This window comes from Rhinopithecus bieti, unplaced genomic scaffold (assembly GCF_001698545.2).
Source record: "Rhinopithecus bieti isolate Rb0 unplaced genomic scaffold, ASM169854v2 scaffold_11110, whole genome shotgun sequence".
NCBI classification, from domain to species: domain Eukaryota; kingdom Metazoa; phylum Chordata; class Mammalia; order Primates; family Cercopithecidae; genus Rhinopithecus; species Rhinopithecus bieti.
Window position 1 is genome coordinate 2,687,926 of NW_016806890.1, and position 17,799 is coordinate 2,705,724.

Here is a 17,799-nt window from a genome sequence, read left to right on the forward strand (position 1 = left end):
ATCTCTTTTACTGTGTGATCCTGTTCACTTAGCTTGTCCTGGTCCATACAGAGACAATAATTTCAGAAGGGCTATCAGAAGTGTTCATAAGAGTTCCTATTTATGTCTCATAACTAATACTTCAAGTCGTAAATAAGCCTCTCTGGGAAAACTTCCATGGACGGTTTGGGTCAGTTGCCCCTCCTCAGTGCTCCCACGGGACTATGTTTCTCTCCTACCATTTTACTGTTTTACAGTCGTTCTTCAGGGTTGTATTTCCCCACCAGTAGTTAAGTTTTCTGAAGGCAGACAAGGCAGGAAGGCAACAATTGGTTGTCTGTCTTGTTCCTTTTTATATTTTCAGGACCTGTCATGAACTAGGCTCTCACACAGCTGTTGAATGAAGGGAAGAATAAATGAATATCTGGATGAATGAATAAATGAAGTTATATTGAACCTCTTTCATGTTGGAAGCATAGAACTGTAGATGTCAATAACTCAAAAGTCACCTAGCTAGTTAAGTGGTGATGGTCATATGACTAGAATGAGTAAAATAATGGCATTTTATTGGCAAAATAAAATCATCTGATACACAATAACAATTCTAGTTTGAAAGAAAAAAGTCCCTTTCTGGACTGGAAAAATACATTGAATCCATTGAAGTCTAGTTATATCTAATACCTTCTTAAATGATCTGATGATCTGATTTATACTTCCCAACAATTCTTAAAAATATACTAAATACTTGCATGATGTTCTCTTAAACTTATATTCCTATAAATAAATATTGAAGTTTTCAGTAATACTTCTTAGGTAAATCCCTACATCTACATTATTAATTAGTATAGAACATCTATCTGAGTCCCCTAAATGTACTTATTCCTATGTATCATAGACTTTTATTTATATTTGTTTTGGTGGCTAGAAAAAGGGAAATAATGATATTTCTAAGGAGACTCAGAAATCATTTTCTAGGTTCTTTGGAGTGATTTTCTATATTTGAAGTGTATTTAACTGAGAACTAATCAAAAAATAAAACCAAGCTAAAGTCATCAAATAAACCCCACATTCAATTTGTACTTTGATTCCTTAAAATAGCAGAAGGGAAACTGTTTCTAAGCTCAATGACTCAGAGTTTCTGTTAAAAGAAATCCATTTGTTGGCTGGGCAATGTAAGAAAATATGAACACTTTTAAAGAAAAGATGAGAAACTGATGGAGTTCTAACCAAAAGATAATTACAAAAATAACCTAATCAAAATAAAGTAAAATTCTATATTTATCAAGGCACCGAGTGAATTGGCTACAGATGTAGTTATGGCAGCAGATTGGACATTGATTGCACTTCCCAGCAGGGAAGAACAGTGAGAAAATTACTGAATTCAGGTTTGATTTGCTCTTGTGCTCTAACTTAACATTCTTTGCAATGGTGGGGTGGATAAGGCTAAAAAATTTCTGACCAGATGCATCTAAATGATGTGCTACAAAAGCTATACTCAGTGATCCCACCAGATTTGTGATTGTTTTCAAATATAATTGTGAAATTAACTTCTTTATGTTCAAGATCATTAGCAAAGTCAGATTGCCTACTTTCATCTCTTAATGATAACAATAGGCAATAAGAAGTATGAACAGTATTATAGTGATTACAACCGTCAATTGTTTACTGCAGATCCTCAAATAACGTCCTTTTGTCCAATGTAGTTTCCTTATATCGTTGATGAGAAAAGTATTTATTTCTGGCCTGGGCCATTGTCCATCAGTGTGGAGTTTTCATGTCTAAGTAGGTTTCTCTGGTTCCTGCGGTTTCCTCCCACACCCCAAAGTTATGCATCTTAGGGGAACTGGCATGTCTAGAGGGTCCCAGTGTGAGTGAGTGCAGGGGTGTATGAGTGTGCCCTGCCATGGGATGACAGCCTGGCCAGCGCTGGTTCCTGCCCTGCTCCTGAGCTGTGGGGAAAGGCTCCTGTCACCCACAACCTTAAATTGTAATAAGCCCTTGGAAAATGAATGAATGAGTGAATGAAGACAAATCATTTGTGAAATAAAAATTCATAAAGTATATAATAATCATACAAAGGCAAAATGATGTACTACAATAGCACTCAGCAATCCTACAATATTTGTGACTGTTTTTTAACTGCCTAGTGGTAGGAGGTACACCTTACAGCTTTTACTTTGCAAACATTAATTCTGTGACTTAATCCACAGGACTATGACTGCAGTAACTAACTGATTCACCACTAATTACAAACTAGGCAAATCATTATCTTACTTGTTTTTATTCATCTTCATTAAATGTATGTATAGCTCATACCGCAATGTTTAATATTAAAAGTGTTCTGGGTCTTTAAAAATGACTAGAAATCTGCCATAGAAACCTAACTCTTATTTATGTCAATTAGCCTATAGTAAAATTCACTTTGTTTTATGTTGTGTCATTTAAAGTTGCAGTTTTCAATAACCTGTCTATGACATTGAGGACTTACTGGATTGTTACATTCATGATCATTCCAAGGCTTCTCATAATCTCTTTGAAATTATGGCAAGAATAATATGAATAAATTAGAAAAGTTTGTATATGAGCATTTAGAAAAAAATGAGAAGTGAAACTTTTATTGTGATTATAATGTTAAATTTATAAAATTCACGTTACCTTTTCTATCTTTTTATGTTTTGGCAGTGACACTGTCAGGGAAACCAAGAGCCAAGGAACTCAAGACTATTGAGGTCAAATATAAAGCAGCAGTAGGATCAGGAGTGCATAGTCACCAGGAGAGATTCTGGAGATAGGGAAAAAGTTTAGAAACAAAATCCATGATTCAACTTACAGCTATAAAGGAGGCTATTCTCTACCATAAGTATGCTAAAATATTGAATTATCTATTTAATGCTTTTATTATTGAAGTTTTAATTATATAAGCAACACATACTTATACAAATTAGAAACTACAGGTAAGCATAAATAAAATTTATATCACCTGTTTTACATTTTGCAGTATAGATTTCTAACTTTTATAATGTATTTTAACACTTCTGCCCAAAAGTAAGATCATACTCTGGGTGTTATTTTGTAACTTTCCTTTTCTTGTATTTAACTACTTATTTCTAACTACTTCTTTTAAGTCAGTACATGTACCTCTATAAAAAAATTCCTAATAATTTTATAGAATTCAATTATGTTTTAGCTCATCACTTAAAATCAATTTTCTATTGCTGTTTTAATGTTTTGCTATTATAAACAAAGCTATAATAAAGCTTTGTGTGCTGTGGGTTCTGTACAGTCATATTTTGGGAAATATTTCTCCATGTAGAATTGTGGGCAAAAAAATCTTATGAATATATACATATATATATATAGATACACACACACACACACACACATGTTTTAGACTTTCTGAGAGGAAACACAGAAATCATTAACAGCTGTTGTCTCTGGAGGAAATCTATGGATTTAGGAGACAGAAACAATGGTGGAGGATCAATGTATTTGTAAACTTTTATATTTAACCTTATGCTCTAAGTTTTTGAAAAGGTCATGCTTATTTTTTTCTTTCCTTTACTGTGGTTAAAAAAACACGTTTTTTAACATTTACCATCTTAAACATTTTAATTGTACAGTTCTCTAGGGTTAAGCATATTCACACTGCTGTGAAATAGCTCTCCAGAACTTTTTAATCTTGCAAAACTGAAACTCTGTACCCTTAAAATAGCAGCTCTCCTTTTTCTCAACCTCCAATGACCATCCCACTTCCTGTTTCTATGAATTGAACTACTTTAAATACCACATATAAGTTTAATCANTGGAGTCTCACTCTGTCACATACGCTGGAGTGCAGTGGCGCGATCTCGGCTCATTGCAAACTCTGCCTCCTGGGTTCAAGCAATTTGCTGTCTCAGCCTCTGGAGTAGCTGGGATTACAGGCGTGCACCACTGCGCCCAGCTAATTTTTGTAATTTTAGTAAAGACAGGGTTTCACCATCTTGGCCAGGCTGGTTTTGAACTCCTGACCTTGTGATCCACCCGCCTTGGCCTCCCAAAGTGCTGGGATCACAGGCATGAGCCACTGTGCCTGGCTCTTATGAATATTTTTAAGGCTTTTGATACTGTATTCAAATTGTTTCCCAGGAAAGTGAAGGCAATCTAGACTCCTACAAAAATGTATATTAGCACTGTACCTTTACCTTTCCTTCCAAAACCTAACTACACTGGGCATACAGTATTTTTAAATTTCAAATATTATATGCCAAGTGTTTCCTGTTGGAAATTTTGTTTGCAATGTTTGATTTCCAGTGAATTTGAACACATGAACTTTTTAAAAACATCTACATATACAATTTGTATACTACCTTCTCCTGGCACTAATGATCAACTCACTAAAATGATCATTTTATCATAGTGATTCATAGTGATATCTTAGATACAAGAGAGCAAGAAAATCTTGCAAAGCTGCTTGAGGCTTAGGCTGAGAATCCGCAGTCCATCAGGACTGCCTCATTCTATTAATGACAGCAAATTATGTGCCCAAAACCAAACACAGGAGGCAGAGAAGTACACTCTACTCACAGAGGGAGGTCAACATTTCCTGGAGGAGGACATGTTTACTGGGAGGGATGAATAATTGGAGTCAATGATTTCATCTACCTCAGTCATTGTGGTGGTTAAATTTAATTGGGTGGGTTTCTTCTATACATTTTATAGAGTTACAGTGCCCTTATCATCATTCTTTTGACCAGATCCCACAGCTAGCCAGAGGGTAGGAAATCCAGGTATCATTAGGGGCCTGAGTGGCAGAAAATACAAAGCGCTTGAGAGTGGTAGTAACTATAGTCAACTGAAACATCCAGTCTGCCTAAAGACAAATCAAACTGAACTAAAACAGAACACCACCAGCAACAACAACAGAAACTCTTGCTGACCTAATAAGCATCTTTGTGGGTGGATTTGATTTGGGCCCCAAGTTTGAGACTCCTGCTCAAGTCAAATACCTTGATTTTACTATACCCTAATTTGCTAACAGGAGTAGTCTGGGCGGAAATAATGGTAGAATTTTCTTGTTTTACCCAAAATTTAGTAATTTATCTTAAGCACTTTATTAAAATGTAGTGGATTTACAGTATGCCTATTGCAAATGTAGTGAAAATTGATTTAAGATTCATCTCTTGGCCTGGGTGTGGTGGCTCACGCCTGTAATCCCAGCACTTTGAGAGGCTGAGGTGGGTGGATCACTTGAGGCCAGGAGTTGGAGACCAGCCTGGCCAACATGGCAAAATCCTGTCTCTACTAAAACTACAAAAATTAGGCATGGTGGCCTGTGCCTGTAATCCCAGTCACTTGGGAGGCTGAGACAGAAGAATTGCCTGAAACCAGGAGCTGGAGGTTGCAGTGAGCTAGGATCACGCCACTGTACTGCAGCCTGAGTGACAGACAGAGACTGTCTCAAAAAAAAAAAAATACTACTACTAATAATTATCTCTTAGATTCACCAATATATCTTAACACGTTCTTCGGTAAGAATGCAATTTTAAATGTAATTTTTAAAACTCACTGAAACTTGTGGCACCTGTTTTTAGTGAATTGAAAGCAAGTATGAGTAAATTTTCCTTATGGGATTAGATTCTATTCCAGGGAGTAGAGTCATATCTCAAAGTCAAAGATATCCACAGAGAGGGCATTTGTCTCTCGACCCCCAACCCCAGGGCTTTTGTGTGGAGAATTTTCCTTTTTTTCTTATTCTTTTCTATCATTATTTTTTGGCCCACATTTGTGCATTTCCAGCTGACTCTCATCTGTGGGGTATATTGTAAAGCAGTTAGGTTTTTCTCAATCCAGCCAACTGGATGAAATCTCAACTTTCATCTACTTAATTCTTCTTTAGAACCTTTCCGAAACAGAGGGAGGTCTAAAGCTTGCTTTTAATTCTATCATGCTTATTCATTAGTAACTGGAAGGAGAAAATTTCATGACAAAATTAGTACTCATTTAATTTATAAACCGAAAGTTTGTCTTCAAAACTACCTCCTGTTGTATCAAATACTGCACACAGTGGCAGTATTAGGGCTTAACTGAGAGCTCAGTTTCCTGATCTGACTAATGGGTTTGTTGTCATGCCACTCACAAACTGTGTAGCATTGTGTGAGTTAACCCTTCTGTGCCTCAATTTGCCTATCTGCAGAATCAGGATAATAATAGTATGTATCTCATCTGAGTATTCTGAGAATTCAAGAAATGGTAAATGTTAGCTATTTTTCATCCACTAATAAGTCGAGACTACTGGTTGCTCCATGGCTCCTGGGAGAATAGAAGCAGGCTTGTTTTATAACAGGAATGGGCTCTGTTCTTGGCCCACCAACAAGTTAGTTGGACTTCACCTCCTCTCCCTCATTCATATCACCATTTGGGCTGATTGCCCTCCCAGAAGAATGAGGGATTTAGACTAGATGATTTGTAACATCTCTTCCAGCTTTGCACCTTTTATTATGAGAGATAGGATGATGGGGGCTATCTTTTCGTTACAGAAATAAAATTAAAAGACAGAACTCTTCATTTGGTTCAAAGTTGTTTTGTTTTGTTTTTTGAGACGGAGTCTCACTCTGTCACCCAGGCTGGGGTGCAGTGGCCCGATCTCGACTCACTGTAAGCTCCGCCTTCTGGGTTCACACCATTCTCCTGCCTCAGCTTCCTGAGTAGCTGGAACTACAGGCGCCCGCCACCATGCCCAGCTAATTTTTTGTTTTTTTATTTCTAGTAGAAACGGGGTTTCACCATGTTAGTCAGGATGGTCTCGATCTCCTGACCTCGTGATCCACCCGCCTCAGTCTCCCAAAGTGCTGGGATTATAGTCGTGAGCCACCACGCCTGGCCCAAAGTTTTCTAGGTTTGGTTTGACTGAAGATTTGGGCTTGGTAAGGAGGGTACAAAAATTCTCCTGACCACAAATCTATAGTAAAAATGTTAGTCTCACTTAAACCTAAGAATAAAAAAAATTCTGTGAAAAAAAATTTCAAGTGGTTCTGGATTCAGGAAGGAAAGAATCTTCATGCTCATCAATTCTTAGCAGACACCTGTTTCTATTATTGATAGTTATAACAGATTATTCATTCTAGTCTCAAAATGATTCTTAATTGTTTTATAGTGAACTCTCAAAATTTTAGTGCCTATATAGACCAAGAGCTATACCTCTCATGCTATACGTCATTTGGTCAGTTAATATTCTTTGAATAAGATGACAAAATAGTAAATATTATAAGAGAATAAGTTACATATATCATCTATACATTCCTATTAGATTGTCATGGAATTAAACACTTGTTTTATTTAAAAATAAGAATTGACTTCCCAAATTACCTCTATTTTATGAAACATATATTCTGTAGCAAGGGAACATATGCTACAGTAAAGAAATAGTTTTCTGAAATCTTACAGTATTCAAAATGCAAACAAGTTTAATATGGAGAATTTATAAGCAGCTAGCAGAAAGGACAGTGAAAACAAAATCCCGGAGTGACTTCACTAATACTAAACAGACGAGTGAATTTAATATAGACTCTGTGTGGACGAACAGGAATACATTGTGACTGTCTTTAAAGCAAGATAACAACAAGTAAAAGACATTCTAAGATAAATCCAAAACCGAGAGTTTATTATGACCAAAGTGTTTTTACAAAAATTGCTTTTAAATAAAGTGCATTAACAAAAATGAAACACTGGCCAAGGCAAAAGGAATAAAAGAAGAAATAATCAGCAAATAAATTAGAAATGTGTGTTAAACTAAACAAAAAGTAACTGTAAAATGGTTAGGTTGGACTCCCACCAAAATGGGAACATTAACCTAGATGAAAATGGCTTATAAATTGAGAGGTGATGAGCATAAATGTTACAAAATTTTTATATTTATTTATGGTGGGAGTGATGGGGTGAAGTGTTTGAGATGAGATTAATTGTAGGTGCTAGTTAGTATGTATAGCTTAGGAAATAGAGCAAGTTTTCTTTTTCTTTTTTTTTTTTTGAGGCGGAGTCTCACTCTGTCGCCCAGGCTGGAGTGCAGTGGCGGGATCTCAGCTCACCGCAAGCTCCGCCTCCCGGGTTCACGCCATTCTCCTGCCTCAGCCTCCCGAGTAGCTGGGACTACAGGCGCCCGCCACCACGCCCGGCTAGTTTTTTGTATTTTTTAGTAGAGACGGGGTTTCACTGTGTTAGCCAGGATGGTCTTGATCGCCTGACCTCGTGATCCGCCCGTCTCGGCCTCCCAAAGTGCTGGGATTACAGGCTTGAGCCACCGCCCCCGGCCACAAGTTTTCAAGAACAAATAAAAAAGACTAAAAAATAGAATGCTTATCTGATGTATTAGTGGAGTACAGGGAGGAAAAGGAATCAAACCTGGAAAGAGGTAAATAACAACAAAGTCAATTTTAAAAATGCAGGAGAGAGAGAAAAACAAGGAAAGCAGACCAGAAGAAAGACACAAAACAGCTCATTAAAACTAGCTAAATTTTGAATAATCATATATAATTATTTCAAGATTGAGATTAGATTAATGAATTCTGCTCTATGTTATTTATAAGAGATACATGTAAAACATAAGTATGATTGTTAAACAACATGAAATATATAATATAGATACAAATATACACATATAAGTATGTAAATAAATCCTAGTCAAAAGAAAAGTCAAGAGAACCTGATTTATATCAGAAAATAGAGACTTTAAAACAAAATTTTTCTTAAGGTAGAGTCACCAACTAATGACAAAATACTCCATAGGTCCAAATATATATATATACCTAAAAATGGCTTTCAAATTCATAAATAAAAATTTCATAGAATTACATAGATCAATTTAAAACCCCACCACAATAGTTGGAGGTTTCAAACATATTCTCTCAGTCATCCATAGATCTTGCATATGGAAATTTAAATAAGCTATGGAAAAGTTAAACAAGAGTATTATTAATCTTGATTTAACCTTGTTTCTCATGTTTTATTTCTTAACAACTTTATAAAGATATAATTTACATACCATAAAATTAAACTGTTTAGTCAAAAAGGAATTTTAAAATAAATGAATATTATTATTCAGTGTAAAATGGCAAAGGTCAGAAACTACCTTACCTGTGTGTCAACAAGGAATTAGTTACATAAACTATGGAATACGAAACAACGTGTAATGTTGAGAACAGTTCTATGTACAAATAATGTTCTAATTACAAATCTGGTGGCAAGTTTGTAGGTAGATTTATAGTTGTTATAGGCACTGTTTAATGCGTCATAGCTCATATACTTACATATTCTTCTGTATGTATTACATATCAAATAATTTTTAAAAAATTAAAACACACCTAACAGTACATGTATTGATGAATTAAAGCAGTACAGAGCCAGAGAAGATTCCATGGCTGATCCATTCTTCGTCTCTTATATAGCAGAGAGCAGAAATCCTTAAGCATAACTCCCAAGAGCTTCTCTCCCACCGATTACAAACAAAAACAATTTAATGTTTTAACTTACTGACGTTATTTTTCAATCATCTATTAATTTCCAAACATTTCTACAGAATTTACCAATCGAGGTTTCTGATGCTTCCTATAGTGCTTAACATAGTGGAGCACATTAGATGTTGATTGAATAAATGAATAAATAAAAAATAGTCCAGATAGCATGTTAGGCATATGGTCCTGGGAAAAAGAGAAGGTAGAACAACAGCAACAGTAACAGCAACAACAAAACCACATAAATCCCAATCACAAAAGTTTCACAATTACTTTACTTTTTCATGTGGTACCAACACTCCAGGGTATATAAATTATAGTCTAAATAACTTATTGGCCCATGGCCCAAACATGCATCTCACCCTAACAATATTTATGTGTGATGATCTCATTCCTGTCAGATAAGTCAATGGAAAAATACATATTTTTTTTATTGTAGTAGATATGTTCAAAATTAGCTAAGAAACAAGCGCAGCAGGGCACTTAACTGCTTTGAACAGTCATAAAAGCACACCATCTTAAAAGAAAAATAAGATTATATATAGATATTCTCAGGGAAATAAAGTGGAGTGATACTAATACAGAATAATTCAGCATTAAATTCCTCATCTGCATCCATGACATAATTCCGTGGACAAAATGGAATCCATAGCTGTTACTTTATCTGTATGACTATTCCTTTAAAAAACAAAACAAAACAAAAAACTGTGTGACTATTCTTGATAATTAAAATGACTCTTATCTACTTGAAGAGAGACTATACATATTTTCTGGCAAATTTTAAAGAGAGATTTTCAGCCTACAAAATAAAATGAATTTTATAACAGTGATCTCTTTAAGAAGGAATTGTGATTTAAAAGAAGTTCTTTTTGGTTATTCAAAGATGAGAGCTAAATAATATCTCTATGTAGAATTGTATAATTAACTGGGATACTTATTCTACTGTATTAGCCACGAAGGTAGTGATTATCTAAAAAAAATTAGTCCTTATTGAATAAATCATAAGAACTTATTAGAATTGGGTTATTAGAACACTAAAATCTTGACAGCATGATCCACAGATACAAAAGCTTCACGTCAGTTGTTTTCTTAAGAGAGGATTTACATTTTATAATATCCAGGAGCTTCCTCTGCCTACATGTGATATATATAAGCAATTCTAGTACCCCAGCTTAAACCAGGATTTACATATGTGAAGACCCTGTGTCCCATTGCTTAGCGTCTCACTTTGGGATTACTATAGAACTATATATGACTGCAGGATAATTATCAGAAGTGAGCATAAATATTGAATGCTACATTCTTTCCATGTATTATCTCAGTGAAGGCAGAACTTTCTAAAAAATGAACACATCTAACTGGTCAACCACTGAATTTTTTAGTGGCTTTTAAATTACTTACTGTTCTAAACTCTTTCATTGTTTTAGGCCACTCTTGCATTGCTAGAAAGAAATGCCTGAGCCTGGGTAATTTATAAGGAAAACAGGTTAAATTGGTTCACGATTCTGCAGGCTGCAGGAATCACGGCACTGGCATTTGCTTGGCTTCTGAGGAGGCCTCAGGGAGCTTTTATTCACGGTGGAAGGTAAAAAGGGAGCAGGCACAAGGCACATGCAGGAGCAAGGGAGAAAGAGAGGTGCAGGAGGTGTCAAACCCTATTAAATGATGAGGATCTTATATGAAATCAGAGTGAGACATCACTCATTGTGTCTGCAATTGGTTCCTTCCAGTGTGTTCTTGCTCTCGCTGACTTCAAGAATGAAGCCATGGACCCTCGTGGTGAGTGCTACAGTTCTTAAAGATGGTGTGTCTGGAGTTTGTTCCTTCAGATGTTTAGATGTGTCTGGAGTTTCTTCCGTCTGGTGGGTTCGTGGTCTCACTGACTTTAGGAGTGAAGCCGCAGATCATAGCAGTGAGTGTTACAGCTTTTAAAGGTGGTGCGTCTGGAATTGTTCATTCCTCCCGGTGGGTTCGTGGTGTTGCTGCCTTCAGGAGTGAAGCTGCAGACCTCCGCGGTGAGTGTTACAGCTCATAAAGGGAGTGCGGACCCAAAGAGTGAGCAGCAGCAAGATTTATTGTGAAGAGCAAAAGAACAAAGTTTCCACAGTGTGGAAGGCGACCCTAGTGGGTTGCAGCTGCTGGCTCGGGTGGCCAGCTTTTATTCCCTTCTTTGGCCCCACCCACATCCTGCTGATTGGTTCATTTTACAGAGAGCTGATTGGTCTGTTTTTACAGAGTGCTGATTGGTACGTTTACAAACCTTTAGGTAGACACAGAGTGCTGATTGGTGCATTTACAATCCTTTAGCTAGACAGAAAAGTTCCCCAAGTCCCCACTTGACCCAGAAGCCCAGCCGGCTTTACCTCTCATTACTACCAAGGGGATAGCCCAAGCCATTCCTGAGGGATCTGTCCCCATGATCCAAAACCTCCCACCAGGCATCCACCTTCAACTTTGGGGATTTCAATTCATGAGATTTGGAGGGGGCAACTATCTAAATTATATCAATTGAATTATGAGCCAGCTGAGCCAAAAATTATTAGGAAAAGCATACAGTTATCATACTGGAAGTGAAATCATATGCTGAGTATATCTAAACTATGAAGGGCTGGTTAGTTTGCCTACGCTCAACATGGGCTACTATCCTACAAACCAAAGAGCTGTCTATTAGTTACTCAGTTATCTCTTTTGCCCATTTAAGAGCAGATTGTAATACTTAGCAAAGCTTAAACTATCAGTTAAATGTAGTGGGTCATCAATGTAACTATAGAACGTCTGTGTAAGTATTGGCAATGTTTGGTTAAAACACAGAATGTACTAGCGTAATGGCTTTATAAATGGAGCAGCAGACAGAGAGTCCACACCAACATGCAATAAAATCTTGATTATGCTCTACTTAAACACAACAGACTTCTGTAAGCCGCTGGCATTCCAGGGAATCTGGAAAAAACAGAAATAGTTCAAGAGAGTTGACAAATCCAAGAGCACCCAAAAACTGAAGAGAAGAAAAGAGACAACATCCAACTGGTCTGTTTTCATCCAATAATGATGTATTGATGATGGCTATAGAAGTTAATACACATGTAGAAGTTAAGAAGAGTGTTGCAGTTTGAAACTGTTTATTTGAAAAGATCAAGGCACCACAGTATTTATCATTGAGGAGAGTTACAACCATTGCACTTCATGGAAATAATCTATAAATGGAAAAATGTGACTTGCTAGGAAATATGTTAGTGCAAAAAGATAGCAAGCAGAATCAGAAGGAGGGGGTCAACAGTGTAGTCTATAAATAGTGATCAAATATTTATCCAGTCTCATTCCAGTAGGCGTAGGTAAAAGAGAGAGAAAGAATTTATCCAGATTAGCACATAAAGCAGGTAATCGAAGCAATGCATCTGGTAAGTTAATCAGATGTTTCCTGTCTTGGAATATGGCCATTTCTAGTAATTTATGCATTCTCCCCAGCTATAATATGTGTTATCTCAGACATGTATTTCTCTTTCTCTCTCTTCCTTCCTTGCTTTCCTTCCTTCCATTCTCCCTCCTTCCTGATGACCTTCCCTACTTCCTTCCTTTCTTCCCTACCTTTCCCTCTCTTTCTTCCTTTTTTTTTGTTTGCAGATAAATTATTTGACTTCTTAGGCACCACTTTATCTCCAAAATTTGCACATACAGTTAAAGAGGAAGAACTTGTTTGTTGGAAGGTGAATGCTTTAATATTATGGTTATTATGATAATATTTTGCCTGTTTAAAAATATCTAAGAATTTACTTCTTGATGTGGATATCCCAGATCCACACTTCTCTGATACAGTGTAACCCAAGAATTCATTCAGAATTCAAATGAGTGCTTTCTTACAAATCATAAATGCAATTCCTGATTATATTTTTCAGAACGGATGAATAAAAGAATCTGCCTTTTTTATACATTAGCTATTTTGTAAGCCCCTTGACAACCAAAACTGTGTCTGATTTCTGTTTAAAAGTATATTGTAATACTTAGCAAAGTTTAAGGTATCAGTTCAATTCAGTGCATCATCTGTAACTGTGGAATATCTCCGTTAGTACCAATACTACTTAGAGGTCATAAAACAAGAGTTAAGAAACAATCTAGTTCATAGCTGCATTTCACATATCTGCTATAGTGTATGACACAGAGCAGACTCATAATTATCAATTGAATAAGTCATTTCTTTGTTTCTGAAAACATAAAATGATAGAATATTAATCATTACCTGTATGACTGAGGTAATGTTTTAAAAATACCGAATAGACATTTACATTTTTTCTTAATCATGTATCCTTGTTATGTGAAACAAATATAAAATAATTGTCATATAGGTGTGCTAACAAAGATAGAAAGGGATGGAAGTACAAAGTGAAAACTAAATATTCATGATGCACCAAATATACGAGGCTTATGGATCATTTAATATGCATGAAGTCTTATGTCAGAAACCCATTGGTGGTAGAGATTCTTAATTTAAATGTTCTTTTCATGAGACACTCAAATAAAAACCTGTGGCCACTCAACAGTCACGGATAAACTATAGTTCTGAGATACGGCCAGCTGTACTACCCCTGGGTCTCTCTGATGAAATGAGTGAGTATTTGTGTTGGTCCCAGGCACATTCCATCTGCTGGACTCCCATGTAAAACCTCAACTCCAATCCTCATAATTGCACCATTGTTGTAGAAAGCTTATGCCACAGAGAAAGAAATAGAATTTATGAATATTGCAGATAACCTAGAATTCAGTTAGTGTGAGTTACTCTATTTCTTTTCCTATGCTCCTCATTTTGTGTTTTAAATTAAGTAACCCATGTAATTGGCTCATTTCACTTTGAGTCTATGAGACTTTCTGCTCCATGACTTGGGTATAATTTGTCTGGTTGTATACTTAGAGGCAGCCATTGCCTCAAAGTAATTTCCCACATAACAGAAGGCCATTCCTTCTCCCAGCGGGAAAGCTGGGACATGGAGAAAGGAGAAAGCTGGACATGGAGTTTGAGGGCTGATGGATAGGACATGTGGTCCTCACTTTCAAACTAGGGGAGGGATCAGTAATGACATACATTGCAAAGGCTATATGTCAAGCCCTGCCAGAAGCCAGTTCAAAAACAAACAAACAAATAAATAAAGGATGGGTGGAATAGACTAGCTTGAGGATGAGTCTCTGGGTTCTCTGGCTTCCTAGGGTCTGCACATGGTCTAGAGGAAGGTGGAAAAGGCTGATAGACCAGAAGGTTGTGAATACAGACAAAGAGGTAATAGTATGTGGCACTTCATTACCTAAGGCTGGTGGTAGAATAGTGGTGTCTAGTTCCTGCCAAAAAATACCCCAAATGCTAGATAGGACTTGGATCTACAGGTAAGATCCAGGAACCTCATCAGACAAGGAACCAGAGAGAGATACTAAGAGGACTATCCTGACTGTTCTCACTTAGACATCATGGAGAAGATCAGGCAGGGGGAATCTGAAAGATTGAGACATAAGAGAGACAAAATCATTCAAAAGACTCATCAATTCCCCATAAATTAAGATACTATGCATTGGGCAAGTTCACAAAATTTATTATTTGTTTTTGTCCCAGTGGCCCTACGGCATGGAAGCTGGTAAAGAAAATGACATTGTAGACACTTAGAAGCTACGTTTTCTTGGTGTGTGTGAGTAACATGTGAAAATATTTGGCCCATTTTACATGGTTTACAAATACAAATCTTGCTTTGATTGCAATAATATAAAATCATTGAGTTACAAAGATTTAATCATCTAACAAGAAGCATTCATGTGGTTCATAGACCTCTATTTATTCCCTAAAATCTTTATTTAAGCTCTTTCAATAATTTGTGATTTATTATGTCTGAAGTAAGGCTTGTCAACTTTTTGATAGCCATATTTCTTATGCAATACAATTTTATATTCATCCAAATTTGCTTCTCTATAATTTCATCCCTTGCTCCTAGTTCTACTGCACTCTAGTGTAAAAGAGAATAAATTTGCTTTCTTATCCATATTTATTCAGCAAACATTTATTGAGTGCCTATTTTATAACATTGCATATTAGGTACTGGAGGTTGCTATAAAGAATGTATAAAAATCATTGTACATTCTTCTGTTTCAGATGTTGATATCTCAAAAGACTGTTGCTTTCATCTTTACAATTGAAACAAGCCAGATAGGTTACATAAACATAGTTGTAAAACTTACCAGAAAGAATAGGACTCACACAAACATAAAAGAACTAAACTCTAGAAAGTGGTAAAGCCTTTACACGAGGGGAAAAAATTCTAGACTTCTCATTGCTGCCTAAAATGGATGGGAGTGGGAATAAAGTTTCCATGGACAGGATTCAGGAGAAAGGAGTGTAACACTTAGACTTTTAGTGGTCATATGTGGACTGACATGGCAGATTTGAACCCAGATGACTCCTGGGCAGTCTCAAATATTTAATGAGTGCTAATATCAGCACACCAAATACAGGAGCAGGGAATGAGAGCTGAGAGAAAGCTTTTGAGGTACTTTGTGCTTTCAGCTAAGGAGGTTGATAAGAAATACCCCTTTCCTGGCATTACCAGTCTCACAGATGGTAGGGCAACCACAGCTGCGGTCAAAGGCTGAGGATGGCTCAGAAGAGCTGAAAGAGATCACCCTCAACACAGCATGCAGTACTAGAGAGAAAAGAAAGCACTCCAGATATCCAAAATGGTGGCAGCAAGTGGCGATGCAGAAAGGGATCACCCACAGTTTGGAAAGGAAGCAGCTCTTCTGTGGACCACAGGCAGCTCTTGATAACCTCAATGAGGGTTAAATCCTAGGTCAAACCGACCCTCAAGACATTTGACTACAATGTTGAACTAAGTTAAATTGGCATTCTAACAAATCCCAGACCTCAACTACCAAGTGTATTGACCCAGCCCCTACTCTAGCAAACTGACAGAAGGGCCATGTTTTTTCTGGAGATAGGTATCAGTTACTTCAGTTTCTATTGTATTTTCATAAAAATGTCCAGCAAACAATTAAGAACAACAACATACACAAAGGAAAACAATAAGAAGTCACCAAGAGTTAAGAAAGGAAATAATCAATGGTAGCTGAATAAGAAAAGGCGTGAATTTTAGGATTACCAAATAGGAACTTTAAATTGACTATGATGAAACACTAATGTGAAAAAGGCAAATAACCTGTATAATTTCAGCAGATAATTCCCTGATAATTTCAGCAGAGACATGGAAACTATAAAAAAGAATCCAAAGAGATAAAAAATACAGAAAATACAGAATGAGAAATAAAAACTTCAGATTTTGTCTCTCTTGGGTCAATGTTCTATCTTTCAGATTCCCCCTGCCCAATTTCCATGATGTCTAGGTAAGAAGAGTCGGGATGGTTTTTGTGGTATCTCTCTCTGGAACTTAGGAGAAGGCTGTACACAGCGAAGAAAAGGATAGGGAAAGGAGAAGAAAGGTCAAACAAAAATACCCAAACAAATCAAAAGAGAAAGAGGGTCAAAGAGAAGAAAAATAGAAGAACAGATCAGCCATGTCCTGTTGAACAAGATCAAATACTGACAATTTAAGGCAAAAATCATCCTAATGTTCTACACGCAGTGTACAGCTTATGTACATGTATGTATTCTTGCCCTATTTGTAATATTCCCTAATGATGTAAGAGCTTATAATGTCTATAAATATCAAATTGTCACATTCATTTAACAAACTTTTTTTTTTTTACTTATGTGGCAAGCAATGTGCAACTTCTGAAAATATTAATGCATTAGCATTGAACACATATTACCCTATGTGACACTCCGCATTCTCTAGTAAAGTGTTTGACTCTCCACCAGAAAACTATCAAACAAATTATTTTCTGCATCAAATTAGATGTTTCCTAACAAGGAAAATCTTAACCGCTGTCTGTTTCTTAAATTGTTTCTAACTTCTTATCCTTGCTTAAAGTTTCAACTGTCTAACATATTCTGAACCTTTTGTGCATCCAAGGACAAATGAAAACTTACCTAATGACTTTGTTTATTACTTGGAAGTTTGCGAGGTTAATTCATTTTCAAAAGGTCCAGATGTCTTTGGAAAGGTGAGGCAGGCAGATCACGAAGTCAGGAGATTGAGACCATCCTGACTAACATGGTGAAACCCTGTCTCTACTAAAAATACAAAAAACTTAGCTGGGCATGGTAGGGGGAGTCTGTAGTCCCCGCTACTCAGGAGGCTGAGTCAGGAGAATGGCGGGATCCCGGGAGGCTCATTGCAGTGAGCCGAGATCGAACCACTGCACTCAAGCCTGGGCAACAGAGTGAGACTCCATCTCAAAAAAAAAA